Source organism: Dipodomys spectabilis, unplaced genomic scaffold (genome assembly GCF_019054845.1).
Source record: "Dipodomys spectabilis isolate Male_0828 unplaced genomic scaffold, ASM1905484v1 ptg000071l, whole genome shotgun sequence".
Taxonomy (NCBI): domain Eukaryota; kingdom Metazoa; phylum Chordata; class Mammalia; order Rodentia; family Heteromyidae; genus Dipodomys; species Dipodomys spectabilis.
The window spans coordinates 8,398,590-8,424,775 of NW_024870748.1; the positions used below are offsets into that span (position 1 = coordinate 8,398,590).

General features: G+C 37.9%; 1 pseudogene; it reads right to left on the reverse strand.

Moving 5' to 3' along the window:
- Nucleotides 1–23,714: 23,714 nt before the first annotated feature.
- Nucleotides 23,715–24,633, reverse strand: LOC122109951 (annotated as a pseudogene).
- Nucleotides 24,634–26,186: the final 1,553 nt, after the last annotated feature.

Below are 26,186 nucleotides of genomic sequence, written 5' to 3' on the forward strand. Positions count from 1 at the left end.
CTTTACTGTGATCTAGTTTGTGGTCGTTTGGGTAGATACCCACGAGTGGGATTGCTGAGTCTCAGGTTTCAGCACTATATGTAAGGTAAATTAAATAGGTAGGTTTAATTAGGTAGCCAATGGAGAGAACTCCACACGGTATTCAGGCAGGAAAAGTTTATTAATTCTGAACTGTCTGCATCCACTGCGCATGGGGGAGAGCACATGGCAGAAAGGGGCAAGCTGCTGTCACACTTCAGTTTAAGTAGGGATGGAGTGGAGAGAAGGTGCGCCCAGGTTGGCAAGGGGGTATGGCCACACTGGATGCAGATGTGACCTTAGGGTCTGGGACCCTCCCATGGTCTGATGGGAGGCATGACTGGGGGTGACCCAGTATGTGACCTCAGAAGAGGGGGAGGTGACTGCTTCCAGGTTTGCCAGTTACCTAGGTGATGCAGGTACTGGGCAAAAACAGCCAAGAGGAGGGAAGAGTCTTCCCTGCCTTCCCATGATGGACCTTACATTAGGGAAGGTCTATGTTTAATGTTTAGAGAAACCTAAAGCAGGTGAATTGCTTTCCAGAAGAGTTGAACAGATTTACATTCCCACCAACAGTGTAATAGAGAGTCCTTTTGGGCGCATTCCTGCCAGCATTTGTTTTCTTGATAATGGCCATTCTAACTGGAATGAGGTGGAATCTCAATGTTGGTTTGATTTGCATTTCTTTTATGGTCACAGATGTTGATTGCCATTCTTACTTCTTCTGAGAAGTCTCTCTTTAAGTCTGAAGCACATTTATTTATCTGCAAGTAAACACACTGGATGGTTAAAAAATCACTAGGACAGGACAAATTATACAGGTCTCTAGGCATTTACACAGAGTGCGATCAAAGGAGAATATTCTTAGGAGAGGAACACAAAGGTACAATATCTATGTGCGTCTGATCATATAAAATAACATTTATCAAAATGAACTCGAGGAAAAGGAAACAAGGTTTTTTCCTTTGTTGCTGTTTTTGTTTCCTTTTACTTTTGTCTTATTTGTTTATGTCTTTGAGAGGTAAGGGGGTCACAGAAATGGAGAGACAAGGGGTGAACAAATACAACAATGATATTCACTAAATACTAGGTTGAAAATGAACTATACGAGGCTGGCATGTTGCTCAGTGGCAAAGCGCTTGCCTAGCAAGTGCAACATTGATCCCCAGTACCAAAAAAAGAAAAGACAAAAAAAAAAAAACAGTTTTTAAGAAAGAAAATGAAATCTACAACTTGTAGGTCTGGACACGAGATAAAAACTGGGAGTGAGGGAGGAAAATGGTGAGATTGTTCAAAAAATGTTTTCTTTATCTGACTTATGTAACTGTAACTCTTCAGCACATCACCTTTACAACAACAATGAAAAATTTTTATTTAAATTTTATTCTAAAGGTGATGTACAGAGAGGTTACAGTTACGTAAGTCAGGTAAAGCTTACATTTGCTTTTGAAGAATGTTAACTTCTCCCTCATTTAACCATTTTTTTTTTAAAGTCCTTGTCTGGGTAGTATGTAGAGGATCTGGAAACAGAAAACGGATGAAAGAAAGAAAGAAAGAGAGAGGGAGGGAGGGAGGGAGGGAGAGAGAAAATCCTGATCTCTCAGGTTAAAGGACAAGGAAAGGGGCAACACAAAAAACATCTTTAGATAATAAACACTTTAGCCACATACTACAGAAAATACTGAAGAAAATCTTTGGCTTCACTTCCGCTCCTGTCAGTAAAGGGCAAGTGCAAGTAAAGAGCTTAGACTTTCTCAATTTGAGTAACAGACAGAAATAAAGGTTAAAAAGAAATGAACAGAACCCCAGAGACATGTGGGACTGTAAAAACACAGTTAGAATTTATATAATCAGAATACCAGAGAAGTGGGGAAATAAGGTAAAACTAAGACTTTGAAGGTTAAAGTAAAAAGTTTGCTTATATCAAGACTAAGAATTACCCAAATTTGGCAGAAGATAAACCAACAGATTCAAGAAATTGAATATTTTATACAAATCTTAAATACTCTAATTTAATCATGACAAAGTGACTGAGTATATCAAAATATCATATTACAGCCATAAATGTACATACTTATTATGGATCAATTAAAAGTTTAGAAAGAAGAGAAATTAGTGAAACTGAAAACAGAAACAACACAGAAAGTCAATGAACAAAATATTGCTTGAAAAAAAAACACCCAAACAGATCCTGTTTATTTTCTTGTCATTCATTCTTTTGTGTGCATTAGTTGTACAAAGAGATTAAACTATATTATTGCAAACATGCATATATTATATATTGCTCAGAATATTCATGTAAACTGCATTACCTTTCCCTGCTGCCTAACCCTGCTTTGATCAACAACCTTTATTGAACTTATTTATATATTTATTTATTTTATAAAAGTTATGTACAGAGGGATTATAGTTCCATAAGTCAGGTAATGAGTACATTTCTTTAAAACAGAATCACCTCTTCCCTCTTTCTCCTAGCTTTTTCCCTCCCAAACCCTTTCCCCCAAAAGTTGTATAGTTCATTTTCCATGGTGTCTAATATCATTGCTGCATTTGTTCACCCTTTACTCCTCCATTTCTGTGCTCCCCTTTACCTTCCCCCAAATAGATAAACTTATATACAAGACAAACACTATAGAAATATGCTCTCTTCATACATAATTGCAATGTGCTTTGAAATAATTTATTCTCCATCTTTCATTATGTCTCTTCCCTTTGTCCCATCCTTCTAAACAGCTATGATCATGCTGTATGTATATGTAGGTTTCTGCATGTATATTCATCCATGAATATGTATGTCTCCTAGATCTACCTTCAACATATGAGCAAACACACACAACTTTTTGCTTTACAACCTTGGCTTATTTCATTCAACATGATATATTTCCAATTCTATCCAGTTTCCTGGAGGTGACATGATTTCATTTTTCTTTATGACTGTATAATGTTCTATGGTAGATATGTACCATAACTTCTTTATCCATTCATTTGTTATTAGGCACCTCAGCTTATTAGATATTTAGAAGAATACTGCAATAAAATAGACATGCAAATGTCTCATATATTGGTTTATATTTTCAATGTTCCATATCAAACGCTTCAATCTATATTTCCATTGGTTAGTTGGGATCAGAATGTGGTGGGTTTTAACAACAACTTTATTGAGATATGAGTCACATGCGATAGCATGCATTCATGTTATACAATTCCTAGATGCAACCATCCTCACAATCTCATTTAGAACATTTTCAACATCCTCCAAAGAAGCCACAGCCATAATCAATCACTTTCAATTCCCTGTTAGCCCAGCACCCTACAAAGTGACAAGAACCTACAAAGACAGCAATGCCATAAGAAACAGTAGCAGATCAAACAAGAGACAAAGAAAAAGACAAAGAGGACAGGAGGGTTCGTGGGTTTATAAAAGCAAGACTGAAGTCAGGCACTGGTGGCTCACGCCTATAATCCTAGCTACTCAGGAGGCTGAGATCTGTGGATCACGGTTCAAAGCCAGCCTGGGCAGGAAATTCTGTGAGACTCTTATCTCGAAAAACCACCAGAAAACCAGAAGTGGTGCTGTGGTCTTGAGCTGAGAAGCTGAGGGACAGTGCCCAGGCCCAGAGTTCAAGCCCGATGACCCCCACAAAAAGGACAGAATTTTAGTTATTAAGCATATGTGAATTTAGAACCCTAGTCATCTCATTATATTAGAAATCTCTATGTGGAACAAGAAAGGAGAAATGGGGGCAAGTAAGCTTAGAGGAAGAAGATAGAAAAGTAGTTACTGAGATGGAAAATAACCAAAAATTTTCCTGTCTCTGTTGTACCTAACTCATGGCACTGAATATTAGAAGTCATAACTGGTCTTGAAACTTAAGAATGGTTCTTCCTTTACCCTGGATTGTAGATATAATTTCCCATCCATATTGTATTGCCTGTATCATCTCCAATCAGGTAGGAAGAAATAGTAGCATCTTATCCTAAGATCTTGCATTTCTGTGTTGGATTTCCCACTCACATGGGCTTCATGATTTGAAAGATGCTTTGCTTCATCAACATTGAGCCTGAAACCAGAGCTTTGTCATCTCAAAGGGTGCTGTGGGACATTACAGGTACTCTTCAGGTAGAATTCTTATTTTACTGACATGTATGTCTTTCTCATAGAACTAAATAGCAAAGCCATCCAAATTTGCCACCTGTTACTGCTCATTTGTATTATGTGTTGCTTTTTTGTTCACAGTATAAATGAAGACCTATTTCCCAGAATCTCTCTTAGGTGCAAATGTTCGCAGTAATGACAACTTTGCATGAATCATTCAGATTGTGAAAATCTTATCTATAAGGAAAACTGAGATCGTGTTGTCTTTGAATTAATCAAGGAATGAATTGAAAGATAGTAACTATCATGGAATGTCTACTAGAAGTGTGGGAGATGGAAGAAGGTAGATGTAGGCTATTCGATGATGGTAATTACTAAGTAGAAAAGAGATAACCATTTGTCCAGATGTTTTTCACTAATGATTCCCAACATGTTCCATGTTAAGACACACTAATTTTGTCTAATTTTACTAATTCCCCAAAGTAATATGTGGTTTCTTAAAAGTAATTAAACTAGAATTAAATATTATGATAATTAAACAGGTCTTTAAATGAATTTCACATGATGTGAATTGTTTTTACCCCTTAGGATGACTACAAATTGTCTATCCTGACTTTGTGACAACTCATACTACTACAAACTAAAACCTTCGCCAGCTATAGAGGAGAGGACTGAGCCAGAATTCTGTCTGACTTTTAAGTTAGTCTTAGGAGTTCAGTTGTAGATGTCTTTTGGTGCAGTCTAATTTATTTCCCAAGCAACATGGCAGCTATCATCAATGCAATGTCATTACTAGCCTACATGTTTCACTTTCTATTCCTCAGTTTCTGTTCCTGACTTTATCTGTAGTGCTTATCCTTTCTCCAACTTGGTCTGCAATACTGGTTCTCCTATGTAACTTAGAACCTCTTCCTTTGCTTTGTATCCATGCACATACATCAGCTTTACCATCTGAAATAGAATGTCTGCTACAGGACAAGTTTTTCTATCCCCAGCCTCTCCCATCCCTGCTCACAGACTGTGCTGGGGACTCAGAGTGGTTGGCTGGTCCTTACTTCGTGAATCCCATCCTTGGGATGTACACTCACTGAGCAAGAATGGACTGATTTCAGGGTTCTACATGAGAGCAATCTGCATAATGACACATCATAATCTGAGGACCAATATCCAGCAAAAATGATCAGAATTGCTGCCATTTCTCCTTTCCATGTGTTCAAATTAAAATTTCATTTAAAACCATTGTGTTCATGTGAGATCTCATCACAGGAGGCAATTCTTCTTCCCCGTGATTTCATTTAGCCTGCGCTCCTATTTATGCACTTCATAAGATACAGTCACGTCTCAAACTGTGTGTTTCACTCTTGCTTTGAGCACATTGATAGAAGCTATTGTTAGCTATATGTTCTATTAGCCTTTTCAAAGTTCTTTGTTAACAATGAAAGTTCATCCATACACCTGTGTATTATTGCAAGTATTAAATTCAAGAGGAAGAAGTTTTTGACGTTCATACTTTTCCTAATATATTTTAACTGAAAAGAACAGGCTAGAAAATAGCATTACATTATAGTTCTGTTAGAAGTAACATTTACAGACACACCTATTCATGTATTTAAAATCAGTGAAAGGGTGTATATTAAATACTAACATTAGTTGCCTCTAGCTGCTGAGATTGATGGATTATGTGTATCTCTTTATGTTTGCCATTCCCTCAACAACGAGGATGTGATTCCATCATAACCAAGAAAAGGTAATTTTAAGTGACTCAATTGGTTAGCCAGGTCAACCAGTGTGTACAAAAGGTGACAAGCTTTCCTGAAGAGACATTAACATCTTTATTGTTGTTGTGAATTGAGGTTGCAAAAACATTGGAACTAAGAGTAAAAAGAAAGCAAGTGGGAAGTTAATAAGTTTGCACGTCATTTTACAAACTAACTTTCAAAAAAGGTAAAATCAATTTCTATGTGACTTATCAAGTGCTTAATCATTTCTTACTCCAGAGTTCATACTTCACAGTTCCAGAGAGAAATGATCATGTGATATCCTTTTTCATTCCCGCCCCCTATGCTATTCCACACTGCCATTGAACAAAAAATGCATTTATAGACACAGTGTGTACCCAGAAAATGTTTGCAGATGGATTTCCACATTTCTGTTTTTCAATAATCCCAGCCTGGTCAGTTTTTCGGAATTATACACGATGCCTTTACAGAAACTTTCTTTTTTGCAGGTCCCAGGGCTTCAACTCTGGGCCTAGGTGCTGTCCCTGGGCTTCTTTGTGCTCAAAGCTAACTATGTACCACTTGAACCACACCACCACTTCTGGCTTTTGTGAGGACTTTATTAGAGATCAGAGTCTCACAGATTTTCCTGCCTGGGCTGGCTTCAAGCCTCAATCCTCAGATCTCAGCTTCCTGAGTAGCTAGGATGACAGGCGTGAGCCACCAGCACCTGGCTCCAGAAACATTTTTTCTCTTCCTACTGTCCTTACTTAAGGCACCCATCCTAGACCTTCAGCAGAGCAGACAGAAGACCTCAGCTATTTTCAAAATCCAGTATCTCTTCCCTTACAGAAAATTTCAGGTTCCAGCCAGCCAATCTTTCTGACAAATTGGAAATTGGTTGGTAGTTCAGTTAATATCTAGGATGCCAAGGAGGAGCTTTCCACCATGGATAGGATGTACCTGATTCAATAGCTCTAACTGGCTGGCAAGAAAAAGTGTCAGCCCTGGACTACAGGCACTCTTTTGGTTCTTTGTTCGTTTTTTATTGGTCATGGGGTTGTTGAACTCTGGGCCTCGGCATTGCCTCTCAGTTCTTCATCTCAAGGCTAGCACTCTACCACTTGAGCCACAGCTCCACTTCTGGCTTTTTTCTTTTTGCTTATGTGGTGCTGAGGAATCGAACCCAGAGCCTCATGCATGCAAGGCAAGCACTGCACCACTGAGCCACCTCCTCAGCCCCCACAGCCACCTTTTGTACAAAAGATGTACACACAACCATCTAGATTCTGCTGATCAGTCTTTGAGGCTGTAGGATCTTGTCCTTGGTCCCTGTGGAACTGTCATCCTTACCCATTTCCCCAGGCCTCTGAGTCCAGCCTGAGGACAGATTCCAACTGAGATCAGTGAGCCTGAGCTTAGGGACTGTTTGTCTCCCTAGGCTCCAATGATTAGAGAACCCAGAGCCAAAAGCTCTCTGAGCACCACCGCCTAGGGCAGGGCCAGCCAGGGGGATTCCAGCGCACAACAGCTGGAGCAATCCACACCAGAGTGAAGGGACTGCAGCCCACCAGGGTGTGGGGAGGGGGAGATGGAGCTGTGCTCAGAGACCCCTGGAAAGCAAGGCTCAGCTTCTCCTGCAGCTCTCATCATCAGATTCACACAGGTCAGCATTTGTCATCTTGTGTTACCTGAGGGGACAGAGATGCCGTTTTACTTCATAGACCCCTACCACCTCCCCTTCTACCGGCTGCCACTGTCCCTCTACCCTGTAAAAAGGGCCAGTCTAGACTCCACTGGTTTGACATCTTGCTCAGACTCCAAGTCCTTTGATCATGCACCTAGGGGCTGATGATGGAATACCAGGACTGATAGAGAAATTCCAGAAATACCTGTAGATGTTGGATCATTTCCATTGATCCAATAACCAAGAACCACTATATAGGAGACAATTAAGATATTCTACCATATGATCATATAAAATTATATTTATCAAAATGAACTCTTAAGAAGTGTAGTTGTGGAGGTGGGAGGGAAGGGATGGTGGGGAAAAACAAAGGAGGAGGTAACAATGCTTGATAGGAAAGGTACTCATTACCTTGCTCATGTAACTGTAACCCCTCTGTACAGTATTTTTACAATTAAAAAACATAAAAACTAGTTTAAATGAACAAAGGAAGACAGTTAAAAAAGAAATGAAAACATTTGTTCTCTGTACCCTTTGTCTTATATGTAAGTTTATGTTTTGGGGAGGGTAAGGTGGAGCACAGACGTGGTGGGACAAAGGATGAACAAATGCAGCAGTGATACTCACTAGACACTATGTTGCAAATGAACTGTACAAATTGTGAGGGTGAGTTGGGAGAGAAAAACTGGGAGAAAGTGAAGGAAGGGGTGACACTGTTCAACCAGAAATGTACTCATTACCTGGCTTATGTGACTGTAACCCAAGCACCTTAACAATAACAATTTTTAAAACAACACGTTCTGCCAAGAAGTGGACTATTGGAGAAACAGTATAACTAGATTTGCAGTACTGGTTTCCATGAAGCCATGAGCCTTCCTAACCAGTTTTCCCCTTGTCTCTGTCCTGATCTGCTGCTTGTTTATATAAGATTCCTCTGTATATAGATTTCTGTCACTTTCCTTATGAATCAGTTTACTAACAAGTACACAGGCAAACTCAATACTAGATAAACCAATAGTAGAAATGCAAAATGTTATATACACTGTGGACTTTAGTCAGATCCCTGCGGCCTAACTTGATAGTCTTGAGCTCAGTGGCTCAGGCTCTGAATTTTGTGAACAAAAATAAATATACCCAGTGACATAGGGCTGCAATCACTTAGTTTGTTCTACAGATCAAGTGGGGTTCCCTTAATCCTGAGAGGCCACTGGAGACTAAGTCTGGTAATGTGTTGTATAAACTAGGTAAATGCCATAAGAGTATGTCTGCAGCAGACCCTAACTAAACAAAACTTGATTCTTGTATTGGAAATCTGAAAAAAAGGTAGAATTCTAGAAAGTATAAATGAGAATGTGAGACAGAATTGAATATATATCATGTCTGGATGCTATTCTAATCAATGCAAATGTGTCAACTCTTTCAATACTCACACTACATTTAAGAGATAGGTTATCTTATTGTCCCTATTTTGCAAGTTAGAACACGAACAGAAAAAAAAGGTTAACTTGTCTAGGATCATAAAATTAGGAAATGAGGAAAGTGGTTCTAGGAGTCTGCCAGTTAGATTTCAAAGTGTGGTGTGGTGTGGTGTGGTGTGGTGTGTGTATGTGTGTGTGTGTGTGTGTGTTGTGCTGGAATCAAACACAGAGCCTCAGTGCTCTTCCACAGAGGTGCATTACTAGTTCAGAAAATTGTTATTCTGAACCAGAATGCTTTATTTCCTAAAAAAGATGAAAGAAAACTTGCCTCTGTAAGCAGGGCTCGCTTCATAGGCATATGGTCAGGGTATTGATACAGGTCCCTGAGCTAGGAGTTCAACATTACTGTCATGATATTTTTGGTAATTTGAACGGTTTTTTTAAGTGAACACAAAATTTAATGAGATGATTTTGTATGCACTGAGAGTATTTGATAGAATTCAGACCTGAATCAAGAAAATGTGGCATACAACAATGAGAAAAGTGTGGCTGAAATTAGGAAAGCAACTCCATTTGTAATAGCCCCACAAAAAATAAAATACCTAGGAATTAACTTAACTAAAGAAGTGAAGGACCTCTATGATGAAAACTTTAAAATCTTGAAAAAGGAAATCAACACAGAACTTAAAAAATGGCAAAACCTCCCATGCTCCTGGATTGGAAAGATTAACATCGTGAAAATGGCAATACTCCCCAAGGCTATCTACAAATTCAACGCAATACCTATCAAAATTCCACCCTCATTCTTCAAGGAAATAGAAGAGGCAATCCAAAAATTCATATGGAACAATAAAAGACCCCGAATAGCAAAAACGCTCCTCAACGGAAAGAACACTGCTGGAGGAATATCAGTACCAAATTTCAAACTCTACTATAAAGCCATAGTAATCAAAACAGCTTGGTATTGGCATAAGAACAGACCTCAGGACCAATGGAATAGAATTGAAAACCCAGAAATGAACCTACAGACCTATAGCCATCTAATCTTCGATAAGGGAGCTAAAACAATAGAATGGAAGACAGACAGCCTCTTCAGTAAATGGTGCTGGCAAAACTGGTTAACTACATGTAGAAAACTAAAGCTAGATCCTTATATATCACCCTGCACCAGAATCAACTCCAAATGGATCAAAGACCTTGAACTCAAAGCAGACACTCTGAAAACATTACAGGATGGAATAGGAGAAACCCTGGGTCTCCTTGGCACAGGCCGAAATTTTCTGAATAAAGACCCGGAAACACAACAAATCAAAGAAAGGCTGGACAAATGGGATTGTATAAGGTTGCAGAGCTTCTGCAGGGCAAATGACATAGCTAGCAAGATCAATAGAAAGCCCACGGACTGGGAGAAGATCTTTACTAGCCATACAACGGACAAGGGTCTCATATCTAAAATATACTTGGAACTCAAAAAATTAAACCACCCAACAACAAATCCTCAAAGAAACAACTGCCCAATAAGTAAGTGGGCGAAAGACTTAAAGAGAAGCTTCTCTGAAGAAGAAAGAAGGATGGCCAATAGACACATGAAGAAATGTTCAACATCCCTAGCCATAAAAGAAATGCAAATCAAAACAACATTGAGATATCACCTCACTCCAGTTAGAACAGCAAAAATCAAGAACTCTAACAACAACAGATGCTGGAGGGGATGTGGACAGAAAGGAACCTTACTTCATTGTTGGTGGGAATGTAAACTTGTTCAACCACTTTGGAAAGCAGTATGGAGGTTCCTCAAAAGACTCCACATAGAGCTCCCCAATGACCCAGCAATCCCACTTTTGGGCATTTACCCAAATGATCACAAACAAGGCCACACTAAAGCTACCAGCACAACTATGTTTATTGCAGCATTATTTACCATAGCTAAGACATGGAACCAACCCAGATGCCCCTCAGTAGATGAATGGATCAAGAAGATGTGGTATATATACACAATGGAATTCTATGCCTCCATCAGAAAGAATGACATTTCCCCATTTGTTAGGAAATGGAAAGGCTTGGAAAAAATTATATTAAGTGAAGTAAGCCAGGCCCAAAGAAACATAGGTCCCATGGTTTCCCTTATTTGCAATATCTAGTATAGGTATGAGTCAAGCGGAAAAAGTCAAATAATGTGATGTTAGGAAAACGAAACCTCAAATATGTATTTTAATGTTTTTTTTCTTTCATGCATGTGTTTCTAACGCATTTATAATATTATCTCTTTGTTGCTTTGTATGTCCCTCCCCCACAGTGTAACCCCCGCTTTCACTATATTTGATGTCAGTATAACATGTGGAGGAGATGGGGACAAACAAGTCGTTTAAGGATTCAGGTGGACCTGTTGCAACAATGAGAAGTACAAAATGTCATGTCAAAACCAGCTTTACAATGTCGGGGGGGGGGGGGGGGAGGGGTGGTATGATTGGGTGGGAGGGAGGGGGGAGGCTGGGAAGGGAGGTGAAGGGTAAACAAAGGAGGAGGCTGCAATGCTTGGTAAGAAATGTATGCATTATCCTGCCCATGTAATTGTAACCCCTCTGTACAGTATGTTCTCAAATAAAATAAAATTAAAAAAAAAAAAAAGAAGAAATAGAAAACACCCAGAGAAATTTTCATTTGAAAATTAAGGGTGAAATTCCGACTACAAAGAGGCTAGAATAACATGAAGCAGTGGAAAAAATCAGAATGCAGGCATGAGACAAGAGTGGAAAATCCCAGGAAATTTTCTATATTGCATGAATTTTCTTAGAGCTTGTTACATTGTTTCTGAGAGAATCTTGAAAAATAGTTTATGGGCTACAAATAAAGCAAATCTCATAATTTCAAAAAAAAAAAAAAAAGAAAATGTGGCATATACATATACATATATATATATGAATTCTTTTGCTCCATCAGAAAAAATAACACTGCCCCATTTGTTAGGAAATGGAAAGACTTGGAAAAAATTATATTAAGTGAAGTAAGCCAGGTCCAAAGAAACATAGGTTCCATGGTTTCCCTTATTTGCAATAACTAGTATATGTCTAAGACACGCAGAAAAGTTCAAAAGCTATGTATATATGACCATATAAGATGAGGGTAAAAGAAATGAACCCCAATATAGGGACACAAAAGGTTTTCTCTTTGTTGCTATTGTTTTTAATGTACTTGTAAACTACTATGTGATTTTTTTTGTTTTTCCCCCATGGTATAACCCATTTCCAATGTATTTGATTCTGGTGTCCTGCATCTTGTATATACATTTTTCTAATTTGGAGAGGTGAAGGGAAATAACAAAATGCTGGAATAAGGATACAGCCTGACCCATTGTAACGATGAGATGTTCAAGACACTATGTTGAAAACAAACTTTACAACTTTGGCAAGGGGGAGAGAGGAGGTGGGGAGGTGGGGAGGGAAGGGACAGTAGGGGAAAAACAAAGGAGGGGATAACAATGCTCAGTAGCAAATGTAGTCATTACCTTATTCATGTAACTGTAACCTCTCTGCATAGTATCTTTACAATAAAAATATATTTAATAAAAATAAAATAAGAGTAAACACAAGAACATTATAACAACAACGACAACAAAACAGAATTCAGTCCTGGTTTGGTCCATTTCCCAAACTCCCTAGGATCTTGACTTTTCACTCTCTGACCCTTTAGAATCAATGAACTTATATCACCTTTTATAAACTTCCCTCCTCATCCCAACCACTGACTACTGCATCTTTCTACTCGTAGTGGCCTAAGCAAGTAACACAAGGAAGATTAAGCTCAGACACTGCAAAATCTTATGGTTAGACATACTAACAGCTACCCAAGTCACAGAAGGTCAGTATCATATTGCCTTTTGTAAGTGACTCAGTAGTGCCTACGGCATGACTCACCTGAATCCAGGTACCTGGTACATCCTAGGAAGAAATTAAAATAACCTTAGTATATAAAAAAAGTCTGTTTATAGAAAGTGGATTTTCATGGATAGACTTCCTCCTCCCTGTCTAAGGTATATTGCATCTGTCCAGCAGGTGATAGCGTATGTATCCTGAATCATGGGACAGTGTCATTGGACATCTATGACAGTCTGCACCTGCCTCACAAGCAACGTTGTGCCTGAAAGGGTGTGGAATTAAGCAGTAAATTTAAAACACCATGAAACACTATCAAAAAAAAGGAAAAGACTTTATATTTCAGCAGCTTCAGTAGAACTTTTTCCTGCTGCTTGAAAAATGGGTTTCTCATATATATACATACATACATACATATATATATATATATGTATATATATATATATATATATATATACTTTGCACTAGATATAAAAGTTATACAGGCAGTCCCCACTTTAAGGACTGTTCATTAATAAAGTATTTTGGTATACTCCAAAGCCTATCAGATTCTTGGTAGAAATGACAACAGCTGATGAATTTGTACCTTTCTCTAGCTTTTCTGGGACTGTTTATGAGGAGAGAGACTTTGGCATGTCAAGGAAATAGATGGCAAGTTAGTATTTGCAGTTCAAACTGATAAGGCCCACTTAATCCTGTATTTCCAGCTGTAGTGAGGATTATACCACATATAAGGATTTTAATAGACAGTACTCTAGGGTTATGAATCAGGAAAGCTGAATTCCAGTTCTGCCTCTGTCAGTGACTGAGTAATCACCATACATTACTTTTCCTTAGGGACACTGTGAAAAAGAACAGGTTTGTTTAACCTAGTGTTTTCCATCATTGAATTTCTGGAGAGGTTCCTCAAGGAAGAACAAGTAAGAGCCAGGTAGGGTATGTGTCAGACTTCCTTCATTCAAACATTTTAATTTTCCTGTTTGTTTGTTTGTACTTTTGGTTTGCACTGATAATCAAGTATTCCAATTACTAAGAACTTAATAATCTGTCAGACTAAAGGAAGATACTCAGAGGAGGAACCTAAAGGTATAACCTCCTCACTCTAAGCATCACACAGTGAGAACATAGGAAGATATTCTTAGGAGGGAATCACAATGGCTCAATAGCTATGTGCATATGACCATATAAAATTATGGTTATCAAAATGGACTCCAAGGAAATGGAAATGAGGATTTTTTAAAATTTTGGTTTATGCTAACGTAAAGCTAATATACAGAAGGGTTACAGTTACATAAGTAAGGCAATGAGGACATTTCTTGAACAGTGTTACCCTCTCCCTTGTTTTCTCCCACTTTCCCTCCCCCTCGACTCTCCTCCCACCAAGTTCATTTCCAACATAGTGTTTTGTGAGTATTGCTATTGCATTGATTCATTTTGTCCTTTGTATCACCATTTTGTTATATCCCTACCCTTCCCCAAATCAGAGAAATGTATATGCAAGACACAGGCTACCATAATCAAAGGCAGTGGAAATGAAAAAAGAAATAACTTCATACAATATAATAAAAAAAACTCTTGTTTCCATATCTTGGAGTTCATTTTGATTAGCATCATTTTATATGACCATGTGTACATAGCTATTGATCACCTGTGATCCTCTGCTAGGACTATGCTAGACATATACTAATTAGTATGGATGAAAGAAACTATGGTGCCTATGCTTCTTTGAGTCTGACTTACTTCATTAATATGATTTTTTTTCCAAATCTATTTTCTTATGAATGGGGTGGGATCATTCTTTCTGATGGAAGTATAGAAATTAAAATGGATTTAAGGAAGTGGCAAAACCTCCCATGCAGCTGGTTTGGGAGTATTAACATTGTGAAAATGGCAATGCTGCCAAAAGCTTCTACAAATTCAATGCAACACCCACCAATATATAAACATCATTCTTTTTTATTGTGAAAATACTGTACAGAAGGGTTACAATTATATGGGCAAGATAATGAGTACATTTCTTATCAAGCATTGTAGCCTCTTCTTTTGTTTTTCCTTCCTATCCCTTCCCATCCTTCCCCTGACCCCCACCTAATCCTCCTCCCCCCACCAAAGTTGTAAAGTTTGTTTTGGACATAAGACTTGTATATCTCATTGTTGCAGTGGGTCGACCTGTATCCCTATTTAAATGATTTGTTTTTTCCCTTCCCCTCCACAAATTATACCGCCAACAAATACAGTGAAACCAGGGGTTATACAGTGGGGGAAGGACATACAAAGCAACAAAGAAATAATCTTATAAATTTTTTAGAAACAATCTCATGAAAGAAAAAAAAAACATTTCAATGCATATCTTAGGGTTCATTTCCCTAACATCAACTTATCTGACCTTTTCTGCTTGACTCAGACATATACTAGTTATTGCAAATAAGAGAAACCATGAGACCTATGTTTCTTTGGGCCTGGCTTACTTCACTTAACACAATTTTTTCCAAGCCTTTCCATTTCCTAACAAATGGGGCAATGTCATTCTTTCTGATGGAGGCATAGAATTTCATTGTGTATATATACCACATTTTCTTGATCCATTCATCTATTGAGGGGCATCTGGGTTGGTTCCATATCTTAGCTATGGTAAATAATGTTTCAATAAACATAGTTGTGTTGGTAGCTTTAGTGTGGTCTTGTTTGTGATCATTCGTGTAAATGCCCAAAAGTGGAATTGATGGGTCATAGGGGAGCTCAATGTGGAGTCTTTTGAGGAACCTCCATACTGCTTTCCAAAGTGGTTGAACAAGTTTACACTCCCACCAACAATGCAGTAAGGTTCCCTTCTGTCCACAACCCCTCCAGCTTCTGTTGTTATTAGAGTTCTTGATTATAGCCATTCTAACTGGGGTGAGGTGGCATCTCAATGTTGTTTTGATTTGCATTTCTTTTATGGCTAGAAAGGTTGAGCATTTCTTTGTGTGTCTATTGGCCATCCTTCTTTCCTCTTCAGAGAAGTTTAAGTCTTTAGCCCACTCATTTATTGTGCAGTTGTTTCTTTGAGGATTTGTTGTTGAGGGATTTAATTTTTTCAGTTCCAGGTATATTTTAGATATGCGACCCTTGTCCATTGTATGGCTAGTGAAGATCTTCTCCTAATCCATGGGCTTCCTGTTGATCTTGCTAGCTATATCCTTTGCCATGCAGAAGCTCTGCAGTTTCATGCAATCCCATATGTCCAAACTTTCTTTGATTTGTTGTGTTTCTGGGTTCTATTAAGAAAATTTCGGCCTGTGCCAAGGAGACCTAGGGTTTCTCCTATTCCATCCTTTAATGCTAAACAACATTTTTAATGAAATACAAGAAGCAATCCAAAAATTCATATGGAATAATAGAAGACCCATAATAGCAAAAACAATCCTTAACAGGAAAAAAACAGTGCCAAACTTCAAACTCTATTATATAGCCATAGTTATAAAAACAGCTGGGTACTGGCATATGAACTGGCCTGATGACCAACGGAATAGAACTAAAGACCCAGAAATGAGCACACAGACCTATGGCCACCTGATCTTTGATAAGGGAACCAAAATAATCAAATGGAAAAAAAAACCAGCCTCTTCAACAAATGGTAGAATTTGCTATAGACCTGTAAAAAACTGAAGTTAGATCTTGATATATCACCCTGAAGCAGAATCAAATCCAAATGGATAGAAGACCTCAGGTAAAAGCAAATACCCTGAAAATGTTACAGAAAGGGACAGGGGAAACACAAGGACTCCTTTGCACAAGTTCAAACTTCCTAAATATAGATCCAGAAACATAACAAATTAGAGAAATGATGGATTAATGGATTGAATTAAATTGAGAGCTTCTGCATGGCAAATGACATAGCTAACAAGAGAAAGCCCAAGGACTGGGAGAAGATCTTCAATATACAACAGAAAGGTTCTCATATCTAAAATATACCTAGAGCTCAAAAAATTAAATCCTCCAATAAGAAATCCTCAAAAATCAACCACCCCATTAATAAGTGGGCTAAAGAATTTTTTAAAAAAAGACTTCTCTGGAGAGAAAATAAAAATAGTCAATAGACACATGAAGAAGTGTTCGACATCTATGACCTTAAAAGAATTGCAAATGAAAAAATAAAGAATTGCAAATCAAAACTTCATTGAGATTCCACCTCAACCTAATTAGAATTGCTGTTATCAAGAAAACAAACAATACAGATGCTAGTGGGGATGTGGCTAAAAGGGAATGCTACTACACTGTTGATGGGAATGTAAAAATGTTCAACCACTCTGGAAAGCAGTATGGAAGGTCCTCAAAAGACTAAACTTATCATCCAGCAATGCCGCTCCTGAGGATTTATCCAAATGATCACAAACAAGGTCACACTAAAGCTACCAATACAGCTATATCCATTGCAGCATTATTTACCATAGCTAAGATATGGAACCCACCCAGATGTCCTTCAGTACATGACTGAATCAAGAAAATGTGGTACACATATATACACAAGAGAGTTTTTTTTAATTGTACTGTTTGCACTGATTTCTTTTTTTCCTTTGGTTTATTCCCTGTTGTCACTTTTTTATTTCTGTACCTTTTGTGTGGTTTATAAGTTTATCTGATTTGGGGAAGGGAAGAGGAATCACAGAACCAGCAGGACAAAGGGTGAATCAATGCAACAGCTATACTCACTAGATACTATTTTGGAAATGAACTTTACAACTTAGGGGGTGAAGAGAGTTGGGGGGGGAAATGAGAGAAAATGAGGGAGAGAATAACATTGTTCAAAAAGAAATATACTCATTACCTTACTATGTAACTGTAACCCCTCTGCATATCACCTATACTATAAAATTTAAATTAAAAAATTGAAAAAACATTGTATCAAAAAATTCCAGGAAATGGAACATGTTTTTGTTGTTGGTACTGTTGGTATTGGTGGTGGTGTTTGAGTTTGCCTTGGGTTTTTAAAAAAAAATATGGGGGGAAAAGAGGAGTGCAGAAAGGGAGGGAAAGGGTAAACAAATGAAATGGAATCATGCTGTTCAGCAGATACTACATGAAAAATGAACTATGCAACTTGTGGGCAGAGACTGGAGGGGGAAACTGGGGGAAAGAGAAGGAATAGGTGACATTGTCCAAAAGAAAGAAATATACTCAATATCTTACTTATGAAAGGGTAACCCCTCTGTATAGTAGATTAATAATAAAAATAAAATCATATTTTTATATTTTATTGTAAAAATACTGTACAGAGAGGTTACAGTTACTTGAGCAAGGTAATGAGTACATTTCCTATCAAGAATTGTTGCCTCCTCCTTTGTTTTTCCCCTACCATCCCTTCCCTCCCCACCTCCTCAACTCCTCCCCGCCCCCCAAGTTGTAAAGTTAATTTTCAACATACTGTCTTGTACATCTCATTGTTACAAGGAGTCAATCTGTATCCTTATTTAAGCATTTTGTTATTTCCCTTCCCCTCCCCAAATTAGGAAAATGTATATACAAGATGCAGGGCACTGACTTCAAACAAAGTGAAATCAGTGGTTATACCATGGGGGAAGAATATACAAAAGAAACAAAAAAAATCACATAGTACAATTTAAATACGTTAAAAACAATAGCAAGAAAGAAAACTCAGTTGTGTTCCTATCTTGGGGTTCATTTCACTTAACATCATCTTATATGGTCATATGTATATAGCTTTTGACCTCTTTTGCTTGTCCTAGACTTATACTAGTTATTTCAAATAAGGGAAACCATGGAATCTATGTTTCTTTGGGCCTGGCTTACTTCACTTAATATAATTTTTCCAAGTCTTTCCTTTCTTTCTGATGGAGGCATGTGTGTGTGTGTGTGTGTGTGTGTGTGTGTGTGTGTGTGTGTGTGTGTGTATACACACATATCACATTTTCTTGACCTATTCATCTACCAAGGGGCACCTGGGTTGGTTCCATATCTTAGCTATGTTAAATAATGCTGAGATAAACATAGTTGTACTGGTGGCTTTAATATAGCTTTAGTATAGATACTGTGATCATTTGGGTAAATGCCCCAAATTGGGATTGCTGGGTCATAGGGAGCTCTATGTGGAGCCTTTTGAGGAACCGCATATTGCTTTCCAAAGTGGTTGAACAAGTTTATACTCCCACCAACAATGCAGTAAGGTTCCCTTCTGTCCACAACCCCTCCAGCTTCTGTTGTTATTAGAGTTCTGGATTATAGCCATTCTAACTGGGGTGAGGTGGTATCTCAATGTTGTTTTGATTTGCATTTCTTTTATGGCTAGAAAGGTTGAGCATTTCTTTGTGTGTCTATTGGCCATCCTTCTTTCCTCTTCAGAGAAGTTTATCTTTAAGTCTTTAGCCCACTTATTTATTGGGCAGTTGTTTCTTTGAGGATTTGTTGTTGAGGGATTTAATTTTTTCAGTTCCAGGTATATTTTAGATATGCGACCCTTGTCCATTGTATGGCTAGTGAAGATCTTCTCCCAAGCCATGGGCTTCCTATTGATCTTGCTAGCTATATCTTTTGCCATGCAGAAGCTCTGCAGTTTCATGCAATCCCATTTGTCCAATCTTTCTTTGATTTGTTGTGTTTCTGGGTTTCTATTAAGAAAATTTTGGCCTGTGCCAAGGAGCCCTAGAGTTTCCCTTATTCCTTCCTGTAATGTTTATGTGGTGTCTGCTTTGACTTTGAGATCTTTGATCCATTTGGAGTTGATTCTGGTGCAGGATGATATATAGGGACCTACCTTTAGTTTAACCAATTTTGGTTAAACTACAGGTGTTTAACCAATTTTGCCAGCCCCATTTACTGAAGAGGCTGTCTTTCTTCCATTCTACTTTTTTAGCTACCTTATTGAAGATTAGGTGGGTATTGGTCTGTGGGTGCATTTTTGGGTCTTCAGTTCTATTCCATTGGTCCTGAGGTCTGTTCTTGTGCCAGTACCAAACTGTTTTGATTACTATGACATTTTAGTAGAGTTTGACGTTTGATATTACTATTCCTCCAGCACTGTTCTTTCGGCTAAGGATTGTTTTTCCTCTTTGGGGTCTTTTATTGTTCCATATGAATTTTAGGGTTGCTTCTCCTTTTTAATTGAAGAATGAAATTGGAATATTGATAGGTATCACATTAAATTTGTAGATAGCTTTTGGCAGTATTGCCATTTTCACAATGTTAATCCTCCCAATCCAGGAGCATAGGAGGTTTTTCCATGTCCTAAGTTCTGCTTTAATTTCTTTTTTTAGGTTTTTAAAGTTTGCATCATAGAGGTCCTTTACTTTTTTAGTTAACTCCTAGGAAGTTTATTTTTGTGAGGCTATTACAAAAGGAATTGCTTTCCTGATAAAATCATATTTGTAAAAGAAACTTCATAACCCATCATTCTTAATTCTCTCTGAGTCCGCTTACCTCTGGCTTCTGATCTGGAGAGTCCCTAACCTTTTGTTCCACAAAAAGATGCTTCCTTATTTCAGAAAGAAATCTGCCATTTTCTATTGCCAGAGAATAGAAAAAAGCAAAAATCCATTGAGGGACATGGGTTTGAAGTCAGTGGTGAAGTGAAAGAAAAGTAAATGAAGGAAAAGCAGATTAGCTTCCCTACTGTGGAGTGACGAGAACCATCCACAATACCCTGAGGGGAAGCTAAAATCTGATACTCCTGAAGGTAAGAGTTTCTATTTTCCTTCATTACACAACAGGATATAACAATGCCCATTGGAGAAAGTGGACTGAATAAGAATAGTTGTGAGTGGATTTCAATACTATAATGTGTTTTGAACCTTTACTAAGGCTATTAGAATGTATGTTAGACCAGTGGTTGGAGATGAGGAAATTAACCTGACATGCCTCTACTTCCAAAGGGTTTCAGCCTAACTGCAAAATAGAAATTCAGAAAAATGCTTAGAATTTTATTAAACAGCCAAATATCCTAAGGTATAATAAGAATGACATGCAAAATGAATGGAAAGAAAGAATCTGACTCTTATTTCTCCCTGAAACATCAAGTAAAGCTACCTGAAAAAGAAGTTGGGATTTACAGTTTTGACTTTAAAGATTGGTTGGACTTAGGGAACGGTGATATTTATATGCTGTATTAGGAGTTTGAAATTTATTTCACTCACAAAGGGTGACACAGAAAGGTTTTAAGCTGTGAAGGATGAGAGAGGACTGCTGTGATTGGACCTGCATTTAACCACTATGGTCATGTGAAACAGATTTGATATAATCCAGGGTAGATTCAGGAAGAAAGGATATGAAACCAGCTAATCCCAGCCCCCCCCCAAAAAAAAACAGAATGAAAAAATAAGAGAGAATCATATCTTGAATCTTTCACAGTGCTAGGGGAAGTGGAAAAGGCACTAATCCAAGAAGCATTTGGAAGAGGGAATTAGAATAGGTTCATGATTGAATGCAGAGAGTTGAGGAATTGACTCGAGTTTGGGGCTCAAAAACCTGCGTGATATAATTCACTTGGATGGGACATGGGAAGAAGAAGAGAAGGTTTAGAAAGGGTGCAATTTTGAAATGTAAAGGTTTAAACTGCCTCAGGTGCAGGTTCCAGCTGGCAGCTGCATACATACATATGGATCTGGAGCTCTAGGGAAAATGGCTTTCACGTGGCTACCCAGTAATCCCAACAACAGCTGTTAAAACCATAGGGTTTGGATGTTCATGGTTGATGGCTACTATGGCTACACAGTTTCTTGGACTAGAGGTCAAAAAATACACTGTTCTTGGAGTCCATTGATTGTATGTGATTGTAGATGTAGATAAATCATACTTTGGTTTTGTTATTGTTGTTGGTGTGGGTTTTCTCTGTTTCTTTTGTTTTACAGACAGGGTCTTAGCTATGTAGCCAAGGCTGGCCTCAATGCTTCGCTCTATTTTTGGTTTTCTTTTAACCTTGGCCTAATTTGATTATCTCTTCCCACTGGTTGCTAGATTTAGGTTACTTTCTACTTTCTATGCTTAGTTTCTTCTCTATAAAATGAAAATATATTAAACGCTTATATATTTTAGACATAGGACAGTAAGGTTTTATGGATCATTTTTTTCTGCTAGGATTGTGCTCAGAGCTTCATGCATGCTAAACACATAAATGCTCTATCATTGATTTACAATTGCAGTCCATTAGTCAACATGTTTGGACAGGATAACAATATCCATGAATTTCTTACATTATTATAAATTCTGATGAATAGCCATGGATTAGTGAATTAATTAGGGGATGTACTTATACTTGCATTGCCTATTGGGCATACATTAAAGAATGACAATGTCTGTTACATTGTTCGGTCAAAATTTACATATTCACTAAAAGTCACATACAAAAAACAGCATAGCTGCAATTTGAGACTGAAGCTCCCAATAAGAAATTATCAATTGTGTCTTTAATACATTCTCTTCAAATTCTAATTTGAAAACCCATTCCTTTTTTGGCTGATTATCATTGTGTTTAAAATGTATTTATGGGGGCTGGGAAGGTGCCTCAGTGGCAGAGTGCTTGCCTTGCATGCCTGAGGCCTTGGGTTCAATTCCTGAGCACCACATAAGCAAAAAGAAGAAGCCTATCTAGTATATGATTGAGTCAAGCAGAAAAGGTCAGATAAGGTGATGTTAGGAAAATGAATCCTAAGATATGTATTCAAATGTTTTTTGTTCTTTCATGCATTTGTTTCTAACACATTTATAAGATTATCTCTTTGTTGCTTTGTATGTCCCTCCCCCACAGTATAACCCCTGCTTTCACTGTATTTGATGTTGGTATAATTTGTGGAGGGGAAGGGGAAAAACAAGTCATTTAAATAAGGATACAGGTGGACCCATTGCAACAATGAGAAGTACAAGTTGTCATGTCGAAAATGAGCTTTACAACTTTGGTGGTTGGGCAGGGGGAGGCTGGGAAAGGATGGGAAGGAGAAACAAAGGAGGAGGCTACAATGCTTGATAAAGAAATGTACTCATTATCTTGCCCATGTAATTGTAACCCCTCTGTACAGTATTTTCACAACAAAAAATAAATAAAAAAAAGAAAAAAACCAGAAGTGGTGCTGTGGCTCAAGTGGTAGAGTGCTAGCCTTGAGCTGAAGAGCTGAGGGACAGCACCCAGGCCCAGAGTTCAGGCCCCACGACTAGACCCCCCCAAAAAATGTATTTATGGCAAACTCAATAATTATACCTAATAACTCCTATATAAAAACACAGCAATTGGGGCTGGGAAGGTAGCTCAGTGGTAGAGCACTTGCCTTGCATGCCTGAGGCCCTGGGTTCGATTCCCTAGCACTACATAAGCAAAAAGAAAAAAAGCCGGAGGTGGCGCTGTGGCTCAAGGGGTAGAGCGCTAGCCTTGAGTTGAAGAGCTGAGGGACAGTGCCCAGGCCCTGAGTTCAGGCCCCATGACCGGACCCAAAAACAAACAAACAAACAAAACTAAAACACAGCAATTGGAGTCTTCTGAGTCCTTATAAAAGATTTAGACTGAAATTCAGTTTAAAGTGCACCAAGTAAATTCATGATATAAGCACATGTACAGGGTAGCAAGGTTATTGTATCTCAGTTACCATCCATTCTTTCTTCTGTAATTTATTATGAAATTATGTATGTTTTAACTTTCTTGATATGTTGGCATTAGTTTAACTTTTATCCAATACTATCATACATACAGGTTCAATGGTCAGATTAGCAAAGTTATTTGCACAAAATTACATATTTTCTTCTTCAATATTTCTCATCAGGAAGTGCATATTATTTTGTTCATATAATTTTCCTCTGTTCCTCTAAACTGCCAGAGCAATTGAATTCTTCCTAACAAGCTTTCATTTGTAGGCAAAGGAAACACTGAATAAAACGTGAGCAAGTCTTTATTAGACCTATTATATTCTTGAGGTACACAGCAGAAGATCAGAGGTTATATCTCAATAATTTTAGTAAGGCAGCTTTCACTTCTTGATTTCTCAAACTATATATGAGAGGATTTAGCATGGGAATCATCATTGTGTAAAACACTGAGAGCATCTGATTTCCAGCCTTGGAGCCATGTTGAGAGGGCTGTAAATAAGTGTACATAGTTGTCCCATAGTATAGGCCAACAGCAGTCAAGTGGGAGGCACAGGTGGAGAAGCCTTTCTGTTTTCTAGAAGATGAGGGCATTTCCAGGATAGTCACAAGTATCGATATGTAAGAGACAAAAATCACCACAATATAAGTAACCAGGGTAAATCCCCCATATCCAACAACCAAGATATGGGTGAGCCAGGGGTTTGAACAAGCCAGTGCTTACAGTGGGGGAATATCACAGAAGAAGTGTGGGATGCCATGTGGTTGGCAGAATGATAGTTGTGTGATGGAAGTTGTTACAGCAACAATATTAACTAACCCACCAAGGTAGCATCCTACTACCATGCGGAGACAATGTTTTTTTGACATGATGGTAGAGCAGTGGATGACAGATGGCTGTATAGCAGTCATAGGCCATGGAAGCCAAAATATTGCATTCAGCAGAGGCAAAGATTATAAACAAACTCATTTGAGTCACACATGCAAAGAAAGGAATAGCTTGCAGTTTAGATAACAAACTTTCCAAAGCCTTAGGGGTTGTAATGGAAGAGAAACAGAAATCAAAGAAGGACAGATTAGAGCAGAAAAAGTACATGGGAGTATGGAGGCAGGGACTTACCCTAATCAGGACTACCAATCCTAGATTCCCCAATACAGTGACCACATAAACAATAAAGAAGACTCCAAATAGCAGGACTGCAAGCTGAGGATTATCAGTCATACCAAGAAGGATAAATCCAGTATCTACAGATGAATTCTCCATTGGCACAAGCTGAGAATAATTCTTGACTTTTAAAAAACTTTTTGGATATCCTTGAAGTAAAAATAAAATAAGAGAAAATTGGATGATGTAAGACAGCCGCATTGGAAGCATATGCCACTATCCAATTTGTCCCATCATCTACAACTCACATTAAATCATTAACAAATACCATTTGAAAATGCACTTTCCAAAGTATATCATAGAAGATATAAGGGCTGAAGAAAAGAGAGAAGGAAAAAATGAGGAAAAAATTAGATAAGAAGGAAAATAAAGACCCAGGAGCTAGAAGTCATTTGCTACTAGTTGAAGAAATTAGTAAATGAGGGTTTGTGCTCTTTACCAATGCACAACTACACATGCTTAGAAATTCATGCTGCAACAATTCATCTTATTCTCTCGTCCTCTAAAAACCATGCCCAATCCTTGCAATGCTTAGTGTTTAACTGGCATTTAATTCACTAAATGTTGGTCAAATTAATCAAATGATAAATTGTTTTGAAAAATCAATGAATAAATTATTTTAGTGAAAAAACATGCCCAAAGAATTATGTGGATTAAAACAATAATATATGTCAATTAATTTGACCTTCACAGATGATCTCTCCTCATATCTTCACTGTTTTTCAGAGTATTTCTGACACATTAGAAGTCACTATTATTCATAATTTGTGTTGGTGAACAGAAGATTTTCCAAGACTATAACCATCTCTTCAATGGACAATTATTGCAAAATCTGAATCTCCTAAGTGACTATAAGAACCAGAGCTCAAGCTTGAAGATAGTCACTTGAACCCCTAAAAGAGCAATCAAAGAAGGACCAAGAATTAATTCAACTTTAGGATAATCGTCACTTCATTGGTTCCTTTGATAGTGCTTATGGAAAAAGGAACATAGATCTAAAATTAACTGTGACTTTCACAAGGGCTGAGTGAGAAGCTATATCCCAGCAAAGGACCAAGTATTTAAACACCTGTAACCATGTGGCACTGACTAAGTGCATGGCTTTTGATGCTGTTCCTGTACTCACAGACTGTCTCAGAGTCTAGCTTGCTATTTCACATAAATAGCAGGTTTCAGACTTGAGTGAAGCACCAGACCAAAGAAGAGTTGTGTTCAGCTCAATTTCTATGTGTAGAATTTAACTAAATCTCAATCTCTCTGGATCACTGTACAGCTATTGGTGAGAGGTGTCTAAAAAAGATTTCTGTATTTACCTAGAGGCTGAACAAAGAACTGCGAAGAGCTATCTCAACCTTGATTAAAACAGAAAGTAATGGAACTTAAAATATAGTTCTGTGGAAGAGCCCTTTTCTAGCATGTACAGGGCCCTGAGTTTGATCCCCAGTACAACAGTAATGAAAAAATAGTCATACACTATGGTATAATTTAGTGGAAGAGCAGTTACCTAACATGTATGAAGACCTGAATTCCATGCATGACATTGGCATTGGCATTGAAAGAAAGAGAGAGAGAGAGAGAGAGAGAGAGAGAGAGAAAGAGAGAAAAAGAAAGAGAGAAAAAGAAAGCGAAAGAGAGAGAAAAAGAAAGAGAGA